The sequence below is a fragment of the Seriola lalandi genome, unplaced genomic scaffold, assembly GCF_002814215.2.
Source record: "Seriola lalandi dorsalis isolate HSWRI2012SDOR001 ecotype SW California unplaced genomic scaffold, Sedor1 jcf7180002054484, whole genome shotgun sequence".
In the NCBI taxonomy this organism is placed as follows: Eukaryota; Metazoa; Chordata; class Actinopteri; order Carangiformes; family Carangidae; genus Seriola; species Seriola lalandi.
Genome location: NW_019525037.1, coordinates 32,543 through 56,104, shown reverse-complemented (window position 1 = coordinate 56,104; position 23,562 = coordinate 32,543). Strand labels below are relative to the sequence as shown.

Below are 23,562 nucleotides of genomic sequence, written 5' to 3'. Positions count from 1 at the left end.
TCTCGGATCACTCATCGTCCTGAATGGCGAGGTGTTAGCACGAAGGCTTCTGTCACTCGTCACGGTGGACCAACACGTTTCCTGGCGGCCTCCTGAGGCTTACGCGGGTCACAGGAGGAGTGATGACGGTGCATGATGTATGTTTGGTGTGTGATGATTTTCTCCTCTTACAATGAGGATAAACATGATAAAAAAAAATTAAAAAAACTTCCTTAATGTTTATTTTATTGCTAAGACTGAGACAGAGATTAAGTCTCTGACTGTACAATGTTGCAAACTGCACCTCAACAGCGAATCATGGGAAAGTGGGAAGGTGGATGGAGATGGTACGACAGGAATGAGGGTGTGAGCCTTGAATGGGAGGTTTATACACACGCAAAATTGTTTGGAATGGTAACATTGTATACTTGTGAACATTTCCGTGCGTGTGTGTGTGAGTTGACACGGTTGAATCGCCCTGTTAATGAAAGTTCCGTATTAAACTGAGATGTTTGTTGCGGCCATACCAGTGTGGCGTTATGTAATTCAGAGATCAGTTTTTACTACAGACAGGAAGGATGTTGGCGTGTTTGGTAAACAGAAACTCGCCTTTCTCTGCTGTTCGTCTGGCATGACTTCACATCGCAGAGATGTCATGTGTTTTCACTTCCTCCAAAAATCCCTCTTTGGTTTTGAGCTCTTCACGTCTCACAGACGTATTCAGACATCAGTTTGTTTTCAAGGCCCTTACACGCCATGATAACAGCATCACCCTATCAGATTGTGTGCTGTGGTGTCAATTAGGAAAAAGATGCAAGTCGAGACAGGTCCACCTCAGCCTCCATGTGTGTAGCCCCCCCCCCCCGTGTTAATCGAGTCAGTCGCCGACTTCTCACGTGTCTCACATTGTGATCTGAGGCTGCTGCTTCGGATTCACCAACAAAACTCCGATCATGTGGTGTGTCATAATAATCACAGGAGAAAAATGTGATTTATAGTTGATTAGCTGACTCAGGACCAGCCTGCTGTGACGAACCCTAACCCGTCCTCAAAGTTTACAAAACCCTCGGTGTATGCAGTAGATTTAATTGAGAAAAGAAAGAGTGGAGAAGATCGTTCATGACCTGAAGGGAACACAGTGTTTGGATATTTTCTAGCGCTCCACCTGACATGAAGGTGAAGGGAAAGAAATCCAAGAGAAACACTGATGTTGATGTACGATATGGTGCTTTCCTAAATCGGAAGCAGGAGTGTGTCTTAAATATCTCCAGGAATGCATTGAACTTCACTGATTTATGGTGCATTATATTTCCCCTGCAGGTGATCTGCGTTTAAGTATTCACACCATAAGACTGAAGGCTCTGCTGAAAGGAAATATAGTGGTTAATGGTTTGTAAAGCCACCACTGACTCGGAGGCGATACCAGAAACAAAATGAGGCCTGAGTCGGAGGCAGGACTGAGGTTTAGGGTCATTAAATCACGGTACCACTTGTAAGAAACATGACAAACACACTCTATATCTATTCTAGCTTATACACAACATCACCAAACTTTCTCATCTCATCCCAACCATCTCTTGCTGACTCTGCAACCTTTTAATAAACGCAGCATTTCATTAATTAAAAAGATTTTTTACCTCTGAACATAATTTAGCCAGCGATTATGTTTCCTACACAACTAAACTGCTGTTGTTTAATTTCTAGGAGATGAAGTTAGAATAGGATATTCTGAATGTATGTAAATGTATTTTTACTTGTAGAATATAATAGTAATTACTCCTTATAGTTACAGGTCACAATTATTTTTCCAATCTATCTGTTTTTAATTTTGTTTTATTTTACAGCGATTATATTCTCATTTATGAAACACAAAGATTCCTTCTTGACTCAAGCAAAGTGCAACCTGACAGATAATCTTTCTGAACTCATCTGAAAGCTTCACATTATATTTCTGCATTTTAAGATCTTACCTTCATGCCTTTTATCCCATCCCATCCCTTTTACATAATTTCTTCTCCCGAGCTCACATTCCTTTAACATAATGTTCAGGCCAAGTGGTTTAGGTTTTAGGGTCACGCGTGTGTTTTGCATCCCATTTTATACATCTTGTAATTTCTCCCACTAATGGATGCCTGAAAATCCTAATTATTCATCTCTGTCATTTAGAAACTGCCAAGGAGCTCCTCCTGAAATGCATCTTAGTACATTTTTATTTATTTATTTTTTTTGCATTTTATAGCTCCTTGTTTTTTCCTCCAAGTTTTAATGAGTGTTGTTTTGCATTATGAAGTACCTCCAGGCTTCAATTTGGCATCTGGGAAAGTTGGCTTGACTCCAACACTGTGGTCACCCAGTGCTTTTTACTCATTAAGCCTCGTCGGAGGGCCGAATGGGTGCAGACTTGGTGGGTGCTGGGTGGGGGCTGTAGTGCTTGGAGATTAGATGTTGTTGTTGTTGTTGTTTTTGTCGATGTTCTAGTTTTGAAACAGAACTAAGAGATGAGAAAGTGAAGGAGTGTGAGAGTCTTTATCTTCTGTGTGTCCGCTTATTTTTGTGTAGGCTACATTAAACCCACAGAATGATTAGAGTGATTATAATGATCATCGGTTTTACTTCTACAGTTAATTAGATTTAAGATTTGATATTTTGTTTAGACTTTTGTAGCATATAGATCCTTTTATTTGGAGGGTTATCGTAGTTAAATTGACGATTTTCTCACAAATTTTGGGCAAAAATATTTGAATATATAATGTCATAATGATGTCATAATGTAGCTATCAGAATATTCATGAAAATATTCGCAAAAATGTATAAATATATAATAAATATGGGCGAATACGTTGACTACAATCATCTGTGAGTGTTTTTCAGAGGGACTAAAACTAGGGAAGTTTGTGGTTAAAACATCTTTTAAAAAGCATTAGGCATGTGTGTCCAATATAATACATGATTATCCACGATAAGGGATGGTGGGTGGTGATGGGAAAGATTCCTGAATGACAACGTGTGAGCAATCAAGGTCGCTGTAGTCCTTTATCATTTCAATATAATTTTAACTGCTTTGAAGAATGGAGAGTACATGACACGACATGACATGAGGCGTTCATATTTGTTCGCCTTACATACGACTGCGTAGTTCCCCAGTCATAATTACAACGGAGAACACTATTTACAAGTTGGTAACCAGTTTGTACAGTACCTGACATAAACGCAGTATTACTCATCACTCACTGCTTCATGCTTCGGCCCTGAACGTCGCCACAGACCGTACAACTGTGCATGGTAGAATCATCCAATATGTAAATTCACAGTCCTCCAGCCTAAGTGACAAAATAAGTCAGAAATTTCTCTCAGAAAAAAACAACTTGTGTGATAGTTTTCTGATCTCTCACCTGCAGTTAACCAGATTATACTGCTAAGTTAAAGTTAGAAATACAGATCAACTTAACTGTTAAACAAAACTACGTCTAGCGTTCCCTCTACATGTTGGACTCTGGACACATCTGTCTGCTCTGTCTTTGTCTTACTCTTCCTGGCTGTCAGGTAAAAAAAAATGTCTCTGAGCTGTCATTTGTCTGACAAATCTTTGGGAGGAGCTCATTGTAAGTACACACAACTGTGTGTGTGTGTGTGTGTGTGTGTGTGTGTGTGTGTGTGTGTGTGTGTGTGTGTGTGTGGATGTGTGTGCTGGGATGAGGTTGGGTGGTGGTGAGAGCTGTGTTGCGCCAAACCTAAAATAACCTGTGGTACTACCTGTATGCAGAGAAAACACGCTATTAATCGGCCTATGGTGCATGGAACATGTCTTTTTTTATAAACTACACAAAAGTCACATCCTCTACAGCTTTGGGTGCGACTGCTTTTTGGTGCCAGATCAACTTCCACCCGTCACTTCATCTCCTCTTTCTGTAATGAGAAGTGGAGGCAGGTGATTAAGTGTAACAGACGACGTGACGTGGAGAATTCAGCACATTTTCTGTGTGAGTGCTTTTCAAGAAACACAGAGAAGTGAAGTAACCGGCTGTTTTTGTTCTGTTTTATGTGGATAATGATAGTGGAGGGAGCGAGGGAGAGATGTGATCCTCCGCTCGTGATTGTTAAATACAGAGGAACTGGTTCGGTTCTGCTTCGATTAACAGGAGAGGAGCCGAGAGGGAGAGTAAATACAGGAGAGGTGATATGTTGCTTATTCACAGAGCACAGACAAACTGGTTCCACTGTTTTATATAGTTGGTGTTTATATGTGGACAGAGCTGTGTGTCACTGTACAGCACACCGCGCAATCCAGTTTGAATTACCAATCATCTACTGGAACCAACGTGGCTTGTTCCTATGGGAACAGTGAAGGTGAAGTGGAATTTATTTGTGCAAACTTCAACAGCATTTTATTTTTAATTCTGCCGGTGATGTCGGTGTTTCCAAAATAGACCAGAGACCGAATACGCTAAGCGGCCAAAGGTATGTGGACAGCCCTTTTAACGTGACAGTGCCACCGTGCATAGAGCTATGTGACTAAAGAAACAACACCTATCCAACAGCTTCAGAATGAACTGCAATACACACTGTGAGCCAGACCCTGTCACCCAGCATCAGTACTGGACCTCACTGATGCTCCTGTGGCTACATGGGAGCAAATCCCTGCAGCCAGGTTCAACATCTGGTGGAAAGTCTGAAAGCAGAAGACCGGAGGCTGTTAAAGCAGCACATCAACGCCTGTACTAAGAGTTTTTACTAAGAAAAGTGGTTGGTGTTTATCTTTTGACAAACAGATTTTTCTTTTCGTTTATCAGGGGCAGCAATCGTGAAATGCAGTTGTTTTTATAATTGTCCCTCAGCCTTGTAAAAAAAGGAACAGGCTCTACCTGTTGCCTTTATATTAAATCTCTTAAGACCAACAGAAGCACAGATCTGTTGAACTTACAAATGAACAGAAAAAGCTTTTTGAGCTACTTTTAATTTTATTTGAGTCAAAAAGGTGTAAAAGACATGAGAACTTTTGTTTTAGTATTTTAGTGATGTATAATATATTGATGCATACATCATACATACCAGTAAAGACAACCTTAGTATTTATATATAGTAATTGGATGTACTGTAAAGTTGTAGACACCTAATCACTTATCTTATTTTAAAAATGTCATTTTATGTAGAATTTCACTGTAAAATGATAAAAGAAATATTTAGTATTAACAGTAATTTCAAAGCAACCAAACTGAATTTTTAGTGTGAAATGATATGTTAAATGACATTTGTGTAAATCCACATCATTTTTTACGGTGTTAGTGAACGAGTGAAGATGCAGTTAAAAGTTGTTTCCATCGATGAAGAAACGTTCCTGCAGTAAACGAGCCTGCAGGGCGTCTCCGGCCGTTCACTCCCAGTTTAAAGCTCCTGATGGTTCAAAGTCCACCAGCAAACAAGGTGGCATACCACAGCTGTGAGTCATGAGCAAAGCATGCTGGGTCTGGGGGAGTTCCCTCGTGTCCACACACACAGATTTTTTTGCTGAATAATGACGTGTCATCACAGTCATGACAGTGCAGGTCCACAGACTACAGAAGAACGTGTCGTCCCAGAATCTGAACCAGGCTGATTCATTCTAAATGCTTTCAGAAACAGAATCCAACATCCGGGATAATCCAGTTTTCACTTTTTTGGATTCATCAAGATATTTTTTTTATTTTTCTGACAATACACTGACCGTCCATCTACCAATTGATATACAAAACAGTGTGTAGATAGGTAGATAGTACAGTAACAAAATGCAAAATGGGAAGGGGGGAGGGGGAAGCAGCCTGCAAGCTTGTATTTGTGGTGCTTGTATATGCCAACAGTGGATATACAGTATAAAAATATACTATGTAAATGAAAGAGGTGATAGAGTGATTCATAACTTTCTGCGGGTGGAGAGGAAACCTCACCTGACTTGCATAATATTATTTGTTCAAACAGGGAGAGTCAGCTGTATCTCATGTGAAAAGAATGAGCCGCTCCTCTGAGGGGAGAGAGAAGTCACTGTAATTGAACTTTTACTGACGTCGATTTTTGATTGACTGCTGGAGGAGGTATTTTAAAACGCATTAAGTCAATTTGGTTGAACATTGTATGATGAAGAAACATACTTCTTCTTTGGTGAGCATCACTAATCTGTAGAGTCTTTCAGTGGTTGGATTTGTACTGAAATATCTATAGTCCGGATTTCAAAGTGTAACCTCTTTATACAGCATCATGTGAAACTAGCTTTAGCTCTTACTCAGAACTTTAAATGGAGCAGCTATGCTACTTTTACTTAAAGCTGCAGAAGTCAGTATTTTAATAAAAGACCACTAATTCCTGCAGAAGTTTTTTAGCCTCTTTAAGCTGTTAGTTTTTGGTTTCATGACACATTTACTGTTTTGGTTCACTCTCATCGACCTTACAGCAGCAACAGGCAGCAGCCTGTTAGCGAAGTTAGTCACGAGCTGGGGGGGAAGGAAGCGGAACTTTTAGCAGCTAAAGCACCACATGTTTTTGTGAGGAGTGGGTGGAGACCAAAAGATAGTTAAAAGCAGGGGGGGATGTTGGATTTAGGTTCATCAGGCGAACACATATATGACTCCAATGGGCTATAAAATGTTTTGTGAGTTTACCTCCAGCAGTAGTAGTTTTCAACAGGATAATTTCAAGTTTCGCCTCAACTTAAGTGTTTAGTCCACAGTACTTAAATTTGAGTAATGTAGTACACATTACAGAACAGTCAGTCAGCAAGTTAAATCTTGAAGTACAGGTCGGATTTCCACAAAATTAGCTGAAAATATTCCTGTTCACCAGCGGGAGTATCCTAATATTTTTGGTGACCCTGTGACCTTTCCTCTAGCACCACTGTCAAGGCAAAATCCCAATTTTTACTCAAAGAATAACTTAATGTTCTGTGTTCTGTGTCACTAAAATTGGCAGATATCATTCGTGTTCCCCAGAGGATAAACTCTTCACCACTCACAGGACTAACTTTGCAATTAGTTAAATCAGCCATGTGCTGTTTGTTTTGATGATCGCTGCAGCATCTGCAAAGTTTACTCTCTTAATCTTATTACATAAAATCTTTTGTGTGTGCGTGTGTGCGTGTGTGTGTGTGTGCGTGTGTGTGCGCCTGTGTGTGTGCGTGTGTGTGTGTGTGTGAGAGACAGAGAGACATAGATAGGGCTTGAAAAGAACAAAGTCAACAAAAAGGGAGAGAGTGCTGCAGACATGCAAGGGGGCTCCACCCACCTCATACCTGCCTGCTTATCAAGGTGTGTCTGACTTGGCGACCTGCTACAGTCATCAGACCCCACCCTGACACACCCTGGGAGGGAATTAGGACTCCTCTGATTGGGGGAGGGGTTGAGAGTTGGAACCTCGTGATGCAACCCAACCTCAGGTTTAGTCACGGTTTATTTAATCTTAGCGGCGACTTGACTGGACTTGACAACTGTGGGTTGTTGCACTGTTCAGGGTTTTTTCAGCATTCCTTTGTTTATAATGGGTTTTGTTTTTTCTGGTGGGACAGTGATAACCAAGACTCTTTTTAACGCCTTATTATTGGACAATTAATTGCTAATGGTTATTATTGATTAAATAGATATAAATATTGTTTACTTAATACATTTTATGTTCTAAATAAACCAAAAATCAATTTAGTGCATTATATGTTTGTGCTGTGTCCAAACTTCCTTATTATCTCTTAATACTAACTGTATACAGAGTACTATATGGTGATTTTTGTACTGTATAGTAACAGACATCAGTCCAACTGCAACTTTGGAACACGAGTTCAGAAAAATCCATAATTTAGTTACAAAGGTATTTACAATGCGGTGTGATAGCTGAGATGACAGCACCCATTATGTACGAACATAAATCAAATGTACTGACTTCTGTCACGCTACGCTCCCAAAACCTGCCAGGAATTTGAATGTCGCATGAAATCGGGTCACGCTCTTTTTCTACATACATGTATTTAGGTATGTTGTTTTGGTTTGGTGTTCACACGTTACTGTATTTCATTGTCTAAGTTGAATCAAATCTAATAACTTGGTTTAGTTTCCTCTTTTCATCCATGGCTGACGTTTTCTCTGTGTGTGTCTCATTCACACACACAAATAAATGAGAGGTTGAGTAAAGTGATCAGTCAGGCAAAGAAACCCTGACAAACTCTGGCCGGATATTAACTAACAAACTCACATTCTCTCTCTCTCTCTCTCTCTCTCTCTCTCTCTCTTTCTCTCTCTCTCTTGGTCTCTCTCTCTCTCTCTGTCTCTCTGTCTCTCTCTTGGTCTCTCTCTGCGTCTCTCTCTCTCTCTCTCTCTTCTTTCTGGTCAGTGGAGAGGTTGTAGTTAGGGTCATCTCCATGTACACAGTGGTGCAGCCCACCCACTAACACACAGATACACACACACACACACACACACACACACACACTGAAACCCCCTGTGGTCTGAGCTCAGGCAAGAACTGAGTTTTGAGTCTGTTTGTCATCATGAGCACTTCTCTCTCTCCAGCTCCTGCAGTGAGTATTTAAGAAACATTTTACAGCTCAGAAACTATAAAACACATGAGAGTCAGGAAACCTGTTGTATTGAAGGGTTTAGCTTTGCTAATTTAATCTTTAATGACTTGGGTCAACAATGAATTAGACATTAACTGAAGTTGGGTAAAGTCTAAGTGCTTGACTTAACTAAAACTTTTTAGTTGTGTTGTTTCAAAAGTCAACACACTCAGCTGACACATGCAACACACAATATGTGTCATACAGCAGAAGAAGTCAGGGTACAGTAGGTGGGAGGTTTTATTCCAGCCAGAAAAATGTAGGTGAAGAGTGAAAATGTGATGCTAGGAAATAGGACAGTTGTGTATCTGTGTTGCTGAAGTGTGTCTTTTTAAACCCTTTTTATTGGACCAGTCAGCGAGCTTTGGTTATTGGATGGCCGCAGTATTGAGTTAACGGCATTCGGTCTTTTTAAAGTATCAGTTTTTTTGTGAGCCAAAACTTAAATTTAGCTAACCATAGCTGGGTAAATTTTCTTTTTTAACTCATCAGTACTGGTACATTTAGATACATTTATTGTGGTTAAGTCTCAGTAAGGGAATATTTAGCTATTTTGAGTTGGTTAAATTTGGTCTTTTTTTAAAGCATTAGTATTGGAGCATTTCTGATAGTGAATATTGAGACATTTAGCTTGTTTTGGTTTGGAAGAACTTGCAGTGGGCGACATGGTAAAGTTTGGGGTATGTTTACATCTTTTAATGTATGTTTTCAATATATAGCAGTAGTTAGGCCTACTAACATTTGGAGAACTGCTGATACAGACAGCAGCATATTGGTACAGGAATGTTTTATTTGCAATTTCAGTTAAAATCTAGACAGAGCCAGGTTATGTTATTCTGACATTAAAAACCCTGTCTCACACAAATTACATTTATATATTACTAATTTGTTTTCCCAATTAAGTTTTGCAGGGAAACATAATTGGAAAAACAAATTAGCTGTATATAAACATAATTTCTAGGAGACAGGGTTAGAAAGTAATGAGGAGAGAATTATGGCAGCCCACATTCATGAAGCACTATTTCACTTTATAATGAGATTTTTTTTTTTATAAAAGAAAGGACTTTGTTGGGTCCACCGAATGTTACATGCTACTTAAACGCTGCGTATGAATGACGTTTTTTTTTCTCACTTCCATCATCTTCCAAACAACTAGAAATTCCTCTCAGCTCCCTCAAGCTCCTGTGGATGCATGTAATCTTTCTCAGAGGGATTAAAACACAATGGATTTGTTTTGATTACATTTAATCAGACAACACAGACCCACTGTGTCACAGACACCCAGCCCACTCATGTTATAAATGCATCCACTCATATGGCGGGGAAAGGAATTAATTGCCTGCGGTCCATCTGTAGTTTTTTCTTTACATACAGTATGTATGAAGATCGATTTCCTTCCTTTAAGATGAAAACATTACGAGCCACCCGGGTTAGCTGCCTCAGCACAGTCTCACAATGGTTCTCTGTGGCGGATTTCAAACAGTGGTGGGTGGAAAGCTTCCAGCAGCTGAGGGTCTGCACAGTAGGCAGACTTGCATTGTGGTCACCAACACCTCCCATCTTCAGAACAATACTGAGCGTTTCTGATGTTCCACCATAGAGCAGAAATTCAACAGTTAAACCAACTAAACAATGTTGATGAGGTTCCTTTTAACGGGAAGGAAAATTCAGGTTTCACTCTCTCCTGTTTGAGATTTTGGAGTTTGTGTTTGCACTTGGTGTGTTGCTGCTCAGTCTTCTTCAGACAGAAACATAATCCGTCACAGTGGACGCTAGCAGGGGGTCATGCTTTTACATGACCCCCTTGCTTCCTGTCACTCACCTGTCACACTGAGAGGTAGAAATGGAATGGTCTGCTCCAGGACACCAACTCTCTAAACAACATGTCACCTGACAAGCCCGCACTGTCACATCCATGTCTTTTTATCACCTGTGTCTGCGTTTCATTTCAAGCTAAGTGTAACTGTTGAGGTTGAATTTTTGCACTTCTGGCCTATATAACAACAATAGCACTAAAGACAAGAGATATTATCTGGTAGTACATCTTTAGCCCAGTTCACATACGTAAATATATTTTTATTTAACGGCTTTTATTAGTCGTGCAACAATTGTTAGTCAGTTATTTGAATAGATATTTTATTTTCATTATCATCAAATGATTTCAGTTTTCTAAAGGGGGAAAGTTTTAATGTGGCTGTGTGGAGTTTGAGTGATACTTTACTTTCAGGTTTACTAGTCAGCAAAGATGTGATGAAAGCTGCTATTGATTGATTTGCTTTATTGGAAATGTAAGACCCAGTGTTTTTGGAGCTTGACTCATACTAGAGATTTAAAGGGAGTTTATCTCAGCCTCCTCTGTTTCAATCTTATCCATTATTTTTATTTGAACAGTCTCATGTAACTCCTCCAACTTAATGAAAGAGCAATGCTAAATTGCTGTTGTACCCCTTCCAACTTATGTCTTTCTAAATTTTTGACTCATGGTTGAACAAAACCCGACACGAGTAGACATGTGCTTCAGATCTCAGAACTCGAGATGAGCATTTTTCACTTGTTTTTTTACATTTCATAGATGACATGAATTGATTAAAAAAATAAGCCCCAGAAGAATTAATGAAAAGTTGCAGCAAGTTTTTAGATGTACATTCTTATGTATAAGCTGAACTAAACACTGTAGACAAAAATTGCAATGTCCATACTACTTTCTATATCCATGCTATAATACTAATGTTAAAATGCTATTATAGTCATATACATAAACATACAGCATTGAATTCATTGAACCACACAGATGAAGATTGGTGGCATGTCTGATCTGAGGCATCATTATACACTGTGAGACGTCCTATTCTAGTGCTTTAAGCTTGACTTCAGTCGAGCGTTCTCTCTGCCTCGTTCTGACGGAACCACAGACAAACTTTACTCCACATATGTGTTTCTACATCTCAGATGGGGAACAGTTGTGTGCTGGTATTTAGGGCATCCTCTCTGTGTTTCAGCGAGCTAAAGTGCGAGGCTTTGAAGTCGTACAGCGCTCAGTCTGGAGGGCACAATTCACTACATTTCCGCCTTTCTCTCTCTCTCTCTCTCTCTCTCTCTCTCTCTCTCTCTCCCTCTCCCACCGTTCCTGTCTCTCTCCATTCCACACCGATGAAAAAGTTTGTTAAAGAATCAGAGGAGGATGTTTTGCTAATTGGGTGTTGCCTTGATTCTGTCTGACTATGGCATCTAGACATTCAGGCAAAACAATCTGCAGCATGTCCTTCAAACACTCTACCACCACATGTTAACACTTCAGGATCAGGCTCCCAGTGACGATTGGCTGCTGCTAAAGCTGCTGGTTGTGAAACACACTGAGTCAAATTTATACTGAGGGTTACTGTGATGAAATAAAGTGATAAAACACTGAAAATATTCTCTCCCTTTCTCTCAAGTCTCCAGAGTTACAGAGAAACAGAGACCACTTCCCTGCTTCTGTGGACAAACTTCGGCAGCTGATAGAAGATAAAGTTCACATCTTGCAATCCCCCGTCGCTGAGGACCACCAGGTAAATGAGATGAAAAATCATTTTGAACATCAATATACGAATGTAAAGATGCTTGAAAAGTCATAAAATCAAGCGAATGTGGTGAAATAATAGAAATAACATACATGTCTTCTTAGTCAGTGGAGGATCTGATAAGCAGCTAAAGGCCAAATTCTCCAGTTGGACAGATGGAAGAAAACATTAAACTTTTTAATGAGTCAAATCCTCGCAAATTTAACTGAAGTTGTTTCAGGAACGTTAAACATGACACCTCCAGTAAAAAACAGATGATTATCAGCCGAGGCATCAAGTGTCATTTTCTCTTCGCTGAGGTTGGAGTTAGCAGTTTGTTTTTTTCTTTAACCTGATGTTTTTAAAACGGGAATCTTTGCTAGAGGGTACAGGGCTAATTGCTCAACCCTGCCTTAACTGCATTTCTCCTCATTCCTCTTTGCAGGGATGTGTTTTTATCAGCACTCTCTTCATGTGATTTGCATAATTTTTCTCTCCATTTCTCAGAATCTGTGTGCCGCTTTCTTTTCTCTCTTTGGTTTCCCTTGTTGTTGATGTCTCCCGAGGTCATGATAAGACAGGCAGCTCGAATCCGAGTTATTGCACCGCTCTAGTGTCAAGTGTCTTTCTTTTCCTGAAGCTTCAATTGTGAAAATACAATAAAGTACGAAAGAAAAATCAAATTAAAACTGTTCTAAATGCCCGTAAATGAGTTTTAATGTCATTTCCCTTATGTGACTCGTGTTTGACTTCAAAGGCTTCTAAAAAGTTAGCGAGCATGATGGTGGAAAGTACAAGTGAAAAAGTGAAATAAACATCAAACATATACTCATTTCTTTGTGAAAAGCACCTTATGCTAAAACGTGTCCTCTCCAGCTTCTACTTGACCCCAGGTCATGTATCTCTCCGACTTTCTCCTCTTACTTAAACTGTCCATTTGGTTCATGGAGCCATGATCATCACAGATCACAGTGGAGAGAACTTACCTCCTAGACCACATGCAGAGAAAAATAAAGCAACACAAATGAGTTTATTTCCAGGCTAACTTCATAAGCTAGTGGCTACCAACCAGTGGTTATCCTGAGTTCATAAGAGAATTCAAAACTCATTTTACCCTCACTGGAACTTGTCACATATTATGATTAAACGGTCACATTTTACAGTTTGTCCGTCAGAGAGTGGTAACAAGTTTATTTTTCAACTCTTGGTTGCATGTTAAAAAAAAGATTAAGGGTACCTTATGTATTTATGTTATGGGATGTGTAAAGAAATCTGAAATAGGTCAATAAATCTTTATCAGATTTTTAAACTCTCAAATATGTGTACTGGCATTGGCCTCAGAAGTCCCGTATTGGTCCGGCCATGATTACCATAAATTATTGCAAAATGACACAGACGTATTACGTATAACGAGATCGTGGAGGGATTATAAAACTGAAAGAAATCTATTTTCTTGCGTGAAAGGATGAAGTGGCGGAAACATAACCTTAAATACAAAGTTCGCTGAAACAGTGTGATAGAAAGTAAATGTGTGGAGATCAGCTGGGTAAATGGATGGATGTTTATCTTCAAGTCCAATGATCCAGAATTGCCCGTTTGGGGTCATACTTACAGTTCGGGATGAACTACATTAAATGGGTATGAAAGTACAGCATCTGGAACAGATATCGTGCCTGCCTCTGTGTCTCTGTCATCACTATTACTACAGAAAACCATTGAAATGTCTGAAAATAGAAATTTTATATTGCTGCTCGTAAGTTTCAATGTGGACTAAAGATCGTCTTTGAAGAACAGATCAGATTGGCTGCTGTGTGAACATAGTGCCAGTTTGTCTCTCATACTGAGTCACATGGACGGAGACAGACAGACGAAGGGGAGGATGAGGGTGAGCATCATGTTCTGCCAGGATGACTCAGTCGGTCTGTTGTCTCTCTCAGCCCACAGCCGCTCTCTGAAGGACTCCGTCACCTCAACGAGTTCAGACACGCCATGTTAGATTTCACTTCTACCAACTTCTTCTTTTGCTCTTCATGTCCTCAAGTGTCTCTTTTGGTTTCCCTGTTGTCTGTGTGTCTCGTTTCGCCTCCTCTTGTCTGTCTGCTCTCCCCCTCTCCTCCTTCAGCTGGTGATTCATCATTCTTCTGTTTTACTCAACATGTTGCTATGTCTGACAAACTGAGACAGCAGACTACTGAGAGCTGAAATGTTATATGGGTATATTCTCATATCAAATACACTCTAGACTAAATATTATATGATGATGGAGCATTTGACTCTCCTGCCTTTTTATTGTCAGCACACTCTTTTCTTTGACATTCATTATCCTCCCATTCACCATGGTAACTATTGGGTGTGTCATTTGGAAACAGAACTATAACTATAATTGCAGCCTAAGGATATAGCACTGTCTTGTTTCCCAGCAGTAAAAGTGGTCAACGTGCAGCAACTTTATTACATTTGCTCTCTGAAACTAGCCAATTTGACTTCTTCTGTCTGTACAATGTGTTAAGTGCCTGTTACTGGCGTGAAATGATGGATGTGTTTTACGCTTTGGGTTAGAAGAGGTCACCAAGTCTCTCAATTCAGGCGCCGCATCCTTCGAAGGCTGCATTTGGAGTCCGTTTGCTTCATTTTCAAAGGCTCCTGCAAATGCAACCCTCGTTTCCCCGCATATCGCAAGATTCGTTGCGTCCCAGAGATTATTCACTTTTCAAAAAGAGAATAAGGCAAACTCGAGGCCGCACCTTCGTAGACTGCGTAGTCAGAAGGATGCGGCTCTTAAATTGGCACAGAGCTCCAGTGTTTGTTGGTCTCCAAAAACATAAACTACCCAGTTAGCAAAGACTAACATGCAAATATGCTAATTTGCTGTATGTTAGTATTATGATCAGATTAACATCAGATGAAGCTACTACGTAAACAGATTGACATCATGTAAACAAAAAAATCACGGATTAGTGATGACATGTTTGGTTTCCACTTAGCAATAGTTTATCAGCCCTCCAATATGGCCGCCAGACGGTGTGTTACACCTGGAGGCTCCTCTAACTCCTCTTGTCTCCTGCTGTGGTCAGGGCTTGGTGTGTGAGGACGACGCTGGAAGAGAAGGACTGTGGAGGATTGCCGTTTTGAGTGAGGAGCTGACCTTTGACCTCCAGCAGCTGCAGAGACGGACAGAGCAGGAGCTCAGTAACATACACACACAGTGAGTCGAGGACATATGTGTTGGCCAAGCTATTGGACAGTATGAGAGTGTGTTAGTCTGTGCCCACCAAAGAGGATATTTTCAGGGTGTTGCTTTAGGGCATTTGAACAGGGTGGAAACCAGAGTCCATGTGTTTGAAGGACAGTGTCTCTCTATGTATCTCAGCCCTCGTGTCCAAATTAAATTCAATTGTTCTTAAAATTTCTTTCCAAGAGGTTGACACCACTCTCTTTAAGACTTTAATGCAAAATGTGAAAAAGTAAAAAAAAAACATCCTTAAAAGCTACAAAATATTACCCCATTTAGTGAAGAAATACTCAAAAGATATTTGTAAAATTCAACAGTCAACATGCATGTTTCAAATCATAAGAATTAACTCATGACTCTCAGAATAGTGATTCTGTAAGAAGGAAATACAACCAGGGCTATAATGACTGTAATACCACGGTATATAAAAACATACATCAAACAAAACACCACAGGCAAAATCCACCAAAAAGTGTTTTCTCAGGGCTCGTTTCATCTTCATCTGTCCTGTCTCTGTGAACACATTCACTATGATCCCTATAAGGCAAAATCTTGATTGTTCTTCCTGAAACTGGACTCGCCTCTTTATAAAATCAGGACCATGTTGTGTGCTGTTTGAACATGTGAGTAGGAGGCAGCTCTGTGTTGGTTTGTGGGGTTTTGTCACAGAGCTGAAACACGACTGTGGGAGTTTCACTGTATCTCGTAACAGCAGCAGGTTCTGCTCCACTAGAGAAAACAACAGGATCCGGCCTGCCTGCGTGTGTGTGTGTGTGTGCGTGTGTGTGCGTGTGTGTGTGTGTGTGTGTGTTTGTGTGGCGGAGAAAGCGTGAGAGATGGGAGAAGAGAGAAGACGAAAGTGAATGGTTCTTTTATTCATTTGCGGATGTGCAGGTGTGCGTGTGTGTGTGTGTGTGTGTTTGTGTGTGTGTTTATGCGCCTGTAAATCCGTCTTCATAAGGACTAAATTGAGCTTTTGAGCTTTTACATACACTGTTCCCAAAGGTCCAGAATGAGTATCCATAATCAAAGTAATTTTATTTTATTTTATTGTTTGTTTTTCTTTTCTTTTCTCTCTAGTTTGGGGACAGAATCATATCTGCTGATGAATCGCACCGCCATGATTCCAGTGATTCACTTTTTCCCAAATTTAAAAACTGTTAACGTCCGTGCAGTGTAGATTAACTGCACATCACTTTTTTATTATGACTGGAGAAGTTCATACATCAGCATGGTTTCTTGGCTTGTTCAGATTCTAATTAGATTGTTTAGGAGGTTTATGAAATAGTGTCATTGCGATGCATTAGTCTTGACTTTCTTACAGCCTGCTGTGTTATTCCCACTTGAACGATGCAGCTTCCCCCTCTTTATAGCTTAAAGGTGCCAAATAGTATAAAGGTACTTTGATTATAAAGCAGGTCTAGGTTCTATATTAATACTGTGGATGTATCAAAGCACTCCTCTCTTCTGATTGGCTCGACGACCTGTTGTTACTAGAGCTCCAGAGAGAAGCCTGAGAGAGGAGATGTAAAACTACACTGAGATGGTTTTTGGTTCTTAAAACCACAAATATATCTTCTTATGGATCAACACTTCAAATAAAACAAAGGAGAAGTGAAAGATATGGAGCTTTAATGTATTTAATCTGATCAGCCCAATGATGTCAGTACTGGCATCGATACCGATTCAGTGGATCACACGTCTTCATGAAGTAAACCCAGACTCCAGGATCAAAAAGCTGTTTGTCCATCCATCTACGTCCAATGTTTTCTGTCTGTATGGGCCTGTATGAAGCTGGTTGGTAACAGTAAAAGTTTCTAGACAGTCAGACAATGTTCCTCTTTAGATTTTTTTTTCTAAGCTGTAAGGAAATGAAAGACTCTTTTCAGATTTTGTGTGCTGACAGTGAATCTTCAGATGGTAGTAGGTGGCTGCTGCCTCACCCTGTTCGCTCCTACTCTCTGTAATCCTGCCATGATGAGCAGTTTGGCAGAACAACACTTCAACTGGTCTCACTTCTGTCAGACAAGACAAGCTAAAACACATCTCAGGATTCAAGGTGTGCAAGCTGGCACACACACACAGACACACACACACAGACACACACACACACACACACACACACACACACACACATATACACACACAGAAACACACACACATACCACTCCTAATTTCTCAGTAACCCCGGTTCTCATCGCCAAGACTGATTGGCTCCTGTCACAGCTTGGATGAAAGGCTTAATGAGAGGAGATGAAAAAAAAAAAAAAGAAAAACTGCTACATGTCTCGATCATGTTGCCCTTCCCGACATGATACCCTCATCTCATATCCGCTCGGCTTACTGGAAGAAGACGTCACCCTGCTTTCATTTTACCGGGGTTTTCCTTGGCTTTCAGGGAGGCTTATGTGGTAATGTCAGCGACAACACTGGGCTGGGTTTTTGTGCATGAAAAGAGGATCGAGCTAAGACTCTGCAACATTCATGAACACAGATAAAGCCATTCTTTTTTTTTTTTTTTCTCTCTGAGTAGACCTTAAGCTGCAGGAAACAAGCAGCTTTCACACCGAGAACTTCTGGAACAGTTCTTTTTAAAACTCTTGCTTTAGTTCAGTTTCTTTGTCAAGGTGATAATGACGCCTTGAAAACTCTTCTGACACAACATGGTCTTCCCCCTCTGACAGGAGAACCATGCTGCTGTTTGGTAGAAGTGAGAACTCAGTCGCAACCATGCAGTTACCTTTTCTTCTTGTGTTACAGCTAATGCAGACGTAATGGGCTTTTCTCACACCAAGCTGTAGGAGGAAGAGCATCATGTAAAGCTGTGGTTCTCCAAACGTTTTCACATCAAGGAGCCTAAACTGTCATAATTTAGACCACAGACCCCCTTACACCACCGTCATACATTCTGTCATTGCGTTATTTATCGATTGAATTATAGTGAAAATAAATGATTCTCTTTTCTGATGTGGGCTGCCAGGGTCAAGGATCCCTAGTGTTCCTGGACCCCACTTTGAGAACCACAGATCTAACTAGGATACTACAGTCAACAGAACGTAAATAGTCACGATTCTCTTTTTTTTTATAGCCGACAACTTTCACTAACTAATGCTAATTCTGGAAATCATTAAGATGTTATTAAGGCGTTACTGTAAGTATGGTTTTGGGGTGTGTTTGCTTTGATTGACGGGTGTCTTTACCATCACACTCACCTGTGTTTTGTTGGTCCTGTTTGCTCAGCGTGTCCTGCGCTCTGCCAAACTTTGTCCACATCTTTTCTTTCCAGCGATGGACATGGATTAAGGATAAGGACGGTGATAACTGATGAACCCAACTCCAGGTTTTAACTCATCCTGTGGGTGATGTCATACATTTACCGACAATAGAAAAAGATTAACCTCAAAAAGCAGAGGTGGCTGCTGAGGAGAACAAAACGATGGACCAGCAAAATAGTGAATTTGCTGGCTTCAGATAATTTCAGACTTGTTTCCTTTCTCAAACAAACTCCTCGAGATTCTCAAGTCTGTTGTTTCTTTAAGCCCTGTTTTATTGGTGACTGAGCCTGGTGAATCTAAATGAATCAGACTCTGTCACGGTGGTTGAGCTGAATTGTAAATAAACTCCCGATATACAGAGAAGGCTCAATGAACATTTAAACTCCTCCATTAATCATCCTCGCATGTTTACCTCCCTACTTTCTCAAAAGTGTGTTATTTATTACTTTATTTACCACTGGCAGCATCGGGAGCAGCAGGATGGCCCAGTCGTTACCGAGGCGCTCCAGAAACAGGAAGGTCACAATGATTCTCTGTTAACACAAGCGTCCACCCCACTGCTCTGTTGAAGTGCCCTTGACCTTTGACCTTCCTGCCTGTGGAGTGGAATACGCCATGTTTGTTTGTTTTTAAGCACTATGGTCAGTAAAATAAATGTAATGAAAGCTTTATAAATATTAGAGAAAAGGCATTTTAAAGGGTCAGTTCACACAAATTACAAATCACTTTCCTCTACAGAGAAATCTGTTGTATTTTGAGATATCTGTGAAAATATGAAGAATCCTCTTTAGTTTTTGTTGTCTGTTACTCCCTTACACCGACATGTTGTTGTTATTAAAGGCTCAGTTCAGTTTGAGCAGCCTAATTCATCACTTACAGTTTTCTATAGGGACTATTTCTTTGGTATGGCTCCAGTGTTTTGTGGATTACCCAGAGTAACCGGGACGCTGTTTCTGGAAAAAGATGTTAGGGCCTGTGATTCGATGTCGTTGATTAATTACTTTACCAATTAGTCTTTTAAATATCAGAAAGATCAGCTTGTACTCCATTCTCTTCAGCTGCATTGTATTGGTAAATAAAACCAACACTCTCTGTGTGAGACAGATGTATGAGATTCCTCATAGACAGACAGTTACTGACAAAGGTAGTGATATCCTCCTTCAGAGGTTTAAAGAAGTATCACAAAACAAGCCTGAATTTTGAACATGCCTCATTTAGAAACAATTACACAAACTTTTCAGTGGTGTTCTCCCATAGATAGACTGAAACAGAGTCTGGTTACGCAAGGAGAGCTGTTGTTGTTGCCAAGACTAACAGGCGGACTGGCAGTTTGGAAAACACCCAGCTGAACTCTGTCAACCCTCTCTTCATCATCCTCCTCTTATTCTCTGAAGGATAATCTGCTCATTCTTCTTCGTATCTTCAAAATCTTCTGATATCGACCATGAAATCAATTAACGAGGTGGAAAAGCCCGAATGCCTCATTGACTCCTGTTAGATAGGATTTCCCTTCTGTAGGACAATGACACCGAACGGGTCAAAGGACACACTGATCTGGAAACAGACGATTATCATTTATGGTCATAAATTGTTGTTCAGAAAAGCAGGCAGCAGGATTTTGACTGAAGATGTGCGCAGAGGAACATGTTTGGTTTTCCTGATGACCTGCTGCTGCTTTAGCTGCTCACTGGCCCGCAGCTGCAAGTAAAGGTTGCTTTTTAAAGAACACAAGACAAGGTTCACTTATGTGCTTTTTCTGTGGCTTTCCAACCACATCTCATGGTCTTTGTCATTGGGTGGAGTTTACTTCAGTTGGAACATCAGTCACATGATCAGGTGGTTGTATATGTATATGAGTAACTGAGCTATCTGCGTGACGACGTAGCAAAATCCATCTGCTGATGAAGACTGTGCGATGCAGTCAAAGCTAGCAAGTAGACCTTGAGTTTTTTTGTTTTTTTTCCTTTGTTTATTTATGTATTTATTTTTGTCAAAATAATAATATGGATGAAGAATATATTCTGGATGTCCTCAGTGAGGAGCAACACCTGGATCCTTCTTGATTTTGTTTCAATCTAATCTAATCTTATAATTTAACTTTTTTGTTTTGCCTCTTATTATTACTCTTCTTTTCTTCTTTTTTGTTCCTCATCTTTCACTTTCTTTTTCTGCTTTTGTTCTCGTACTGTCTTTCTTTTACCTGTATAAACACACATCACAGTTTAATTCAACACAACACTCCCACACTCCTCCTCCTTCTCCTCCTCCTCCTCCTCCTCCTCCTCACCCTGTCGAAACATTTTGCTTACTCCTTGCATTCCTCTTGTCTTTTTTTTCCTCATTTCACTTTTTCTTGTTTCAAGATGTTTGTCCTATTTTCCTCCCTTTCTGTCAGCTGTTTATCATTTTCATTCAAATCTTTCCACTCGATCTCATCCCTTCTTTTTCTCTAAATATCTTTCCATCCCTCCTCCTCTCCCACATTGTTCATTTTCCTCAGTTCCACTTTCATTTTCCTTTTTTCTTTTTTTGTATATAAAGCAACAACTAATGATCTAATGATTATTTTCAAATTATTTTATTTTCATCAATTTAAACTTTTTGTAGCAAAGGAAAGAATAAACTTTAGTGTAAAAATGACCAGTATTCAAAATCGCTGCCATTTAATTCTCCGTCTGTCAGTTTGAATCGCTTCAGCACCGAACCTGTATCTTCTGTTCACACATACAGTTTTACTTGTAACTGCATATATACGATATGAAGGATTTTATCACAAACCAGTATGAAGTAAAAGTGGAGTCAAAAATTAACATTCATCTTCATTTACATACAGGTTCACCTTTAACCATGATAGAAACACTGAGGTGGATTTTATTCTTCAAAATGAATTCTGTTTGTGCTATAAATACACACACACACACACACACACACACACACACACACACACACACACACACACATACATCCTGCGTAACCTCAACACACTGAAAATGTATGTGACAGGCTGCCAGTGGTGAGATACATTAATGTAAAATAAATAAATAAATAACACCCACACATTTTTCACCTGCAATTATGGAGTGAAATGTGTTTGTCACATACATTCACATAATTATGGAGCCCTATTCACGCTTTTCTGTATGTAAGCACCTAATCAGAACACACTGACAGCTGTTACAGTGTGTGTGTGTGCGTGATGCTTAAATTGTCAACATCTCACACACCCAGATATTCATTGGTAATTACTGTCTTTTCACAGCAAAACATGACGCTCCTCATAGCTCGTCACACACACACACACACACGCAATGTTTTAATGAAGTCGTTTGATTGGCTGAGATCGGTTTTGATTGACAGGTGACAAAGTAGCTCATTTGCATTAAGCTTCAGAGTCTTGAAATCTCAAGATTTCTCTCAAGAAGTGCACTTCTTCTGAGCACAAGGTTATTACCAGAAGATTTCTGAGTTACAGTTAAAGTAGTGGGAAATTTCCCACAATCCTGCAGGAGCAAGCCTATCATAGTTAACATATGAATTGCCATGGTAATGCTGCTTTGCTTAGGTAAATCACATCTTCATAGTATTTCTACATAAACCTGTTACTGTTTGTGGTGTTTTTACTGCATCATTAGTCAAAAATTTGAATTTATTGAAAACAATAACCAAAAACTACAAATACAAGTATTTCAAGTGCCAAACCTATAGCTATAAGCTATACAGTATTACTTCATTAACATTGTGGTATTGAGAAAAAAAGTCATTCCAGGCTAGTTTTACGTCAACAGGCTGATATTATATTGAGAAATCTGAATGATACACATAAACCTCCAACATTCAAACCTAACACTGATTCTGTTGTTGATGTAATCCTGCAGGGCCGAGTGAATGTAAATCAGAGATCACTCATGTTATGGTTTACTTCAGATTTCTGTCCCTCTCACAACAGTCTTACAACACACACAGAGGAGTCTGTAGGCCTCCTTGAAAACCTCATCAACACAACATTAAGATATTTCCCAGAGGGCCTTTGTGTTTTTGTACCATTGTCTGTGTCGTTTCTTCTAATTTGCCTTTTCTCTACACGTTGATGTCACTTCTTCAGTTAGTTCATCAAAGGCTTCGCTCAGATGAGCCTCCTCTTCTTCCTCACAAACAAAACACTTCTGTGCCTCTCATCACCTGCTGTTCTCACACTCTGTCACAGAGGTTTAGTGGCTCCCAGTGGACAGATGCTCCATTACACTCAGACATCTGAGTGCACAACTTTGCTGGGGCCTTCATGTCAGGCTGTAATGATGCTGTTGGCATGAGTTCATATATAGACTTTTAATAAATCCTGTTAGTGACCCCCCCCCCCCCCCCAATACTCCTACTACTGCTGCTGTTAGTGGTACTGCTACTGCACTGACTACTAGTGTTACTAGTACTGCTAATGTTGCTGTCTCATTTGCTAATACTACCACCACTAGCAGTACTAATAATACACACATTAGCACCAGCACTGCAAATACTATTACACTTCTGCTATTAGTAATACCATTAGTACAAGAGCTTGTACTACTGTAAATAATACTATTTATGAATTATTACCACAGCTTCTACATCTACTATAGTAGTACTAGTGGTACTACTACTACATTACGCTGCTATACTGATTAATATTAAAAGTAATAACTGCTACTATTAGAAATACTAAAACACTGATGCTACTAGTCATATTATTGATACTAGTACGCCACTGCATTATAGCTACTTCTTCAGCTCCAACAACCAGCAGTACTACTGTTAGAAACATTAACACTACTACTGTTACACTTATATGACTATACTATACTAACTATATTATATGCTACCGTCCCCTCTGTTTCTAGTACATCTTCTATACTGCTACACAGGCTAATGCTAGTATTATAACTAGTGCTACTACTTTGTGTGTTTCTAAGTGGTGCTAGTACTGCTACCACTGCAATA

General features: G+C 39.8%; 1 protein-coding gene across 2 annotated transcripts in view; it reads left to right on the top strand.

The window, feature by feature from the left end:
• The window catches only part of LOC111659633 (uncharacterized), a 57,798-nt gene that overhangs the window by 5,904 nt on the left and 28,332 nt on the right, over nt 1–23,562 (top strand). For both annotated transcript variants that reach the window (XM_023412649.2, XM_087175701.1), the window contains exons 2-3: nt 11,980–12,093; nt 15,159–15,289. The gene's annotated coding sequence lies outside the window, so the exon portion shown is untranslated. The remainder of the gene's footprint in view (nt 1–11,979; nt 12,094–15,158; nt 15,290–23,562) is intronic.